General features: G+C 41.7%; 1 pseudogene; it reads right to left on the minus strand.

The window, feature by feature from the left end:
• Positions 1–246: 246 nt before the first annotated feature.
• On the minus strand, positions 247–1312 carry LOC149514799 (18S ribosomal RNA; annotated as a pseudogene).
• Positions 1313–6328: the final 5016 nt, after the last annotated feature.

A 6328-nucleotide genomic window follows, 5' to 3' on the forward strand; every position in this document is an offset into this window, starting at 1 on the left:
GTAGCTAGTTAGTAGGCTGAAGTCTCATTCGTTAATGAAATTAACTAGAAAAATTACTTCACCAACCAAGAACAACCATGCACCACCACCTATAGAATCAAGAAAGAGCTCTCATTTTATCAATCCTTACTATGTCTAGACTTGGTAAGTTTCCCCATGTTAAGTTAAATTAAGCCACAGGCTCTACTCTTAGTGGTGCCCTTATGTTAATCCCTTTAAGTTTTAGCCTTGTGACCATACTCCTCTCGAAACCCAAAGACTTTGATTTCTCATAATGTGCTGATGGATTCCTAAAAGTAACACTGTCAATCCTTGGTTGACATTGTTTATGGTTGAGACTAGGATGATATCTGATTGTCTTTAAGCCCTCAACTTTCATTCTTGATTAATGAAAACATCCTTGGTAAATGCTTTTGTAATTGTTCATCTTTCATAAATCCAAGAATTTCACCTTTTACTGTGAAATATTAATGCCCTTGACTATCCCTGTTAATCATTACTCCGATCCTAAAGGCTAACATAATAGGACTAAAATCCTATGATGTTATGCCATGCTAATGTATACAATCTTAGGCTTGCTTTGAGCACTTTAATTTCTTCAAAGTAACAACTTTAGAGGAATGACTTGGCTAGTTGAGGCCAGGAGTACATCACTGGTAGTAGGGATGAGTAGACTGATGCTCACCGTGAGGTAGATCGGATAACCCAATCTTAGTTCCAACTACAAGTTTTTAATTGCAACAACATAAATATACACTATTGGAGCTGGAATTATCGCAACTGCTAGCACTAGACTTGAACTCTAATGGATCCTTATTAAGGGTTTTAGATTGTACTCATTTCAATTACCAGACTCATAGAGCCTAGTATTGTTATTTATTGTTACTACCTCCTCAAGTTAGGATTGGGTAATTTGCACACTTGCTACCATTTCTCAGGATTCTTCTTTGGAATCAAACCCTAATTCTCTGTTACTTGTTGCCACCATAGTAAGCCACTATCCTACCATCAAAAGTTGATAGGGTAAAAATTTGAATGATGCATCACCGATACAAAAGCCATGTGATCTGTCAAGTTATCAAGAATCATCAGAGCAATAGACAAAGCCTAAATGCATCCCTTCTAGAAGTTAAGATTTGTTGCACATATTAGGTCTAGAATTACTATGGTTATCTGAGTAGTAGATACTATCAAACAAACTATAACTAATTTGTTGAGCCATTTGCAGTTTCATAGTCTGAATTAGTTTAAACTTACACATGTATGGCTTAATCTTTTAAACAAGCATATGACTATTGGCAGGATCCACTAGGTAGCATTCCTTTGGGACGTTGGCACTACATGGGCCTTAACGCACTGACTAAACGATGGAGAGAGCTAACATAGAGCACAAACATCATGCATGTTGAGCACATAAAATGCATAGCATTGCATGAACAAGGGCTGAGAGCCCGTGCTTACAAAATGTTTTACATCCGAGAGCACGATCAAACACCAATGCACCAATGTAGCCAAAGAAGTTTGGGTGGCACACTTGGGACATGGGACATGGGGCATGGTTGAGGTTCGACCAATAGCCCCAAAAGACATAAGACCAATAAAGGATGGCAAGACATCCAGTTTCCATCAATTTAGGTATGTAGCATAGGATCTCGATTGCACCTTTAGGGTACGATGACCTCATAGAGGGAGATTGAAGAGGATGAAGGTTCAATAATTCAATGCATTGATCATGGAGTCTGCCAACATGCATAACCATGGCACCACTCATATACCCATTGTGTACAAGTGGCAGCATCCACACACATCAGTCCATAACCCACCTATTCAATTACACAACAAGCGAGCCAAAGAAATGACATATGAGGGCATGCCACAATCATTTGGCACAAGAGAAACACAAACAAAGGCTACGAGACTACAACTACCATATAATAAACAACAACGACATGAAACCATCGATTCTTGGTCTGGTTGGGATCACACATGTAAACTCTATTGTCAGCACCCCAAAAGGACATTTCTTAATTTAGGGACTTGTTCCTGGGTTCTTGGGCAACATCGACTACATGTGTCATGGTTCATGTGCAAGTCATAAGCCAAGTGGGTTAAGAGATGTGGCTTGTCCGAGTTGGTGTGGGCAAAGGAATGGGAAAGATCGAGAATAAGGTCCTAAAGGCATATACGAGGCCCAAGTGTGTAGATTAGGGCCTAGGCTAAGGTACAAGAGCATGATGGGGTGAGCAACCTAGTACCAAGGATGAGGACTGCTCGTTGGAAGGATCTAGAATACCCCAAAATAGTGGCACAGATGGCTCTAGATTACCCTAGAGACAGGCTAGGTGCATAAGTGCAAAAGAGTCTAGATAAGCCTAAAGGCTAGCCACGTGCATGGGTACCAAAGGTTCCAAAAAGGATTAGGGCAAGAATAGTAGCAGATACTATAGCACCTAAATAAGAAAGGCTTTGAAAGGCCATAGTTACATGTGAAGTAGTGACCAGACAGGGAAGGTTTTAGAACCTGCTAGGTATGGGCACTAAGTGAGAGTACCTGGACACTTCTAGACCCAATGCTTAGAGAGGCGTAGAACAAGCTAGACTTTGCAAAGGCCTTAGTTGACCTAGAAAGTGTTTAGGGACCATGAAAGGGTCTAGAAGGCCTATAAGGGCCATACACTTGGATAAATAAGGGTCATATGTGTTAGGGAGGCTCAAGTATAAATAAAGGCCATTGCTCTCATTTGTCAACAAGTTAGAAGCTACATAAACAAGAAGAACCATGTCATAGACTTAGGCATTAAGCAATTGTATATAGTATCATGTAAATAAAAGTTACAATTGCTTTAACCCTCTTTTCTAGCTTTCTCCTAAGCTCTCAAGGAGCTAATAGAGTGCATGGCAAAAGTGAGGAGCAAAGAGTCAGGGAAAAGGCTAATTTAGGCCTATGGATGGTAGTTTCCCACCTAAGGTTGCATGGTAGCTATGCTTAAGCTCCCAGCCTATGACACATGCAGGGGCTTGGTCAAGCTAAGGCATTTTTGTGGTCTATGAGAAGGGATCATGAAACTTTCAAATACTCAAGAGACTTGGCTAGACCTAGCCCACGACCTTAGCTTCCACTTGCACCACTTCGAAGAGTAGTTACCCAATTCAGAGACTTAGTTTATAGTTTGGGGTAGCATTAATCGTAGGCATAGACTTGAGATTAGCATCAACCGTAGGCATAGACTTGAAATCAACATAGTCAGGCCCCTTTTCCACATACATGCCAACTGGTTGAAGTGATGGGTGCTTACGGTTCACCATAGCAACTAGTCACCAAACAACATGGCTAGAAGGCATACACAACCTAGATTTTGCTCTAGGGATGTTGCCATGGATGTACAAAATGATAGGCCCATTACACACACCTAGTCCCCCATAAGGGAGAGAGGGAGGCCTAAATAACCACCCTCTAAAGAGCATGAGAGATTTTACAATTATGGTAGCAATAGACATTAAAGTGTTTAAAATGGGGATACTTTTTTCAAACAAGAAAATCTTGCACAAAGGGTCCATAGGTGCCGATGGTGGTCAAGGTATGTGCTTACACCAAGGCCTAGTATATGCCAATGGTGTTTGAGGCAACTGCTTGCACTAAGGGCCAGTATGTGCCAATGATGTTCAAGGCAACTACCCCCATCAAGGGCTATTTTTTATTGATGCTGATCGAGTCATCTACCATGCCAAGGGCCAACATATGCCAATGGTGGTTGAAGCAAGTGCCTATACCAAAGGCTAGCTTGTGTTGATGATGATCAAGGTATGTGCCTACACTATGTGTTAGCATGTGTCGTTAATGGTCGAGACCTTGGCTGAAGATTGATTCTAAACCACAGTGCACATGCTAGGCTCGGGCATGTGATGGTGCTACATTTTTATCTAAGGCACGATCGTCAAAGCATCACTAGAGAACCTGATCAATAGCATTAGGGATCTAGTGATTAAGGGTAGGCGTTAAGGGGTATGCACACATGATGTGTGATGGGTGCTAGTCCTTGGCCATTGTATTGGCTCCCTGTTTCCCAAAGAACCTTCAAACTTATACCCCTTTAATGAGTATAAGAGCTTTTATAGGTTCGTAGACAGCAGCCCTTCAAGTGTTCAAAATAGGTATGCCTTTTTCAAATGGCCACAAAATCTTCTACACTTTGATTTTTTAGCTAAATTTTTTTTGGATGCTAAAAAAAATACAAGGATCTCATACACCAAATTTGGGGCTAAAACTCCTTCTAAAAAAATTTCAAAAAATCTTGAATCATGAAAAATTCTAAAAATTATGAAAAATAGAAAATGTGTCATCTTGCCATGAAACTTCACATGAAGGCTTAGGGGACCATTATATGAATTTACAAGCCATAAAAATGGCATTGGCATGGCAAAAATATTAACACATGCCTAAACCCACCTACTACCAGGTCATGGTACGTATGGTACATAGCCCAGGCCCAGGATACATGCGTATGATGCGTGATCTAGCACGTGCCGATGGTGTTTAAGGGAACTACCTACACAACGAGCTAGTATGTATTGATGGTGGTCGAAGTATATGCCAAGTCAAAGGGCCAACAAGTCTCAATGGTGGTCGAGATATGTGTATGCATCGAGGGTCATTCAGTGCCAATGCTGGTTAAGGCATGTGCATGTGTCATGACCTACAAGTTGATATAGGCCCAAGAGTTCTCTATAAGTTAAGGAGTAGTTTTAGTTCTAGCATGATAGGATCTGACAACTAGAGAGACTAAGTATTAAAGCCTACTAGAGGCTGACGCCATGAAGAATTAGCATAGAACAATGGTATAGGTAGTGATCAAGATTCCAGAGGCTTAAGCACAGTATTCAAGTTTAGTAGAATTAAGCAAGGCCTTAGTGTTAGTTCTTGTGAACAATGCATAAGCACATAGTAGGACCCAGGCAATGGCCTTGATGATTAAGGTATGGGCATATGGTCAGACCCAAGTGCAAGCACACCTAAACATAGTCCTAGGAGGATAAGAGTTTGGGGCTTCTGAAAGGCCAAGTACTATGGCACAATCTTTGACAAGCTAAAATTATGCTAAGCACTTAAGTTTCGTAGGCTAACTTAGGCACATAGAGTCAATTCCCTATCAAGGCCACACGGATTTTGGCTTAAGACTGGAGCCTATAACACATACACCGAGCATCATTTGGTGTTGATGGTGCTTGAGGGGTAGACAAGTGCCTTGAGAAGGATAAAAGAGTGGTGGAAGGGTCATGGTACACATGCTGTACCAAGTGTCAGCGTCTAGCGATGGTGTCTGAGGTAACAACCTATACTAAAGGCTAGCATTTACCGATGGTGGTCAAGGCATGTGCATGCACCGAGGGTCATTGAGTGCCAACGATGGTTGAGGCATGTGGATGTGTCATAGTTTGTAAGTTGGTTCAGGCCTAAAGGTTCTCTCTTAATCGATTAGCAATTCTAGTTCTAGCAAGATAGGGTTCGATAGCCAGGGGAACGAAGCCTAGGTACAAGTGCTAGTGAGTGCTTACATAAATTTACAAGCCATAAAAATGGCATTGGCATAGCACAAATATAATGTGCTAAAACCCACCTATTGCCTAATCATGGTGCAAATCGTGTACAGTTCGAGCCCAGGATACTTATGCATGGTGCATGGCCTAGCATGTGCCAATGGTGTTTGATTAAACTGCCCACACAAAGGGCAAGCATGTGTCGATGGTGGATGAAGCATGTGCCAATTCCAAGGGCCAACCTGTCCTAATAGTAGTCAAGGCATGTGCATGTGTCATAGTCCATTAACTATTCTAGACCCAAGGGTTCTCTTCAAGTCAAGGAGCAGTTCTAGTAGGATAGGGTTTGATAGACAGGGAAAAAGGTCTTGAGGCCTACTAGAGGCCCAGGTCATGGGGAACTAGCTAGAATAGTGGTATGGGCATGGTGTTCATGTTCAGTAAAGTTGAGCTAAGCCCAAATACGAGCACTAGTGAGCACTTATATGAATTTAAAGCCATAAAAATGGCATTAGCTTAGCAAAAATATGAAGATATGCCTAAGCCCACCTATTGCCCTGTTGTGGTGTGTATGGTGCATGACCCAGGCCCAGGATACCCATACATGATGCATAGCCTAGCATATGCCGATGGTGTTAAAGGTAACTACCCACACTAGGGCTAGTATGTGCCAATGGTGGTCAAAGCATGTGCTGTGACAAATGATTGAGTACCCTTTTATAAAGTGTTAATAGTAGTTTGCTAGACCTAGGAATAACCTTAACTCTGTGACTTTGGTTGGTGGTTCCCACTT

The sequence above is a fragment of the Durio zibethinus genome, chromosome 15 (assembly GCF_047325235.1).
Source record: "Durio zibethinus cultivar Kanyao isolate XHJ-2024 chromosome 15, ASM4732523v1, whole genome shotgun sequence".
NCBI classification, from domain to species: Eukaryota; Viridiplantae; Streptophyta; class Magnoliopsida; order Malvales; family Malvaceae; genus Durio; species Durio zibethinus.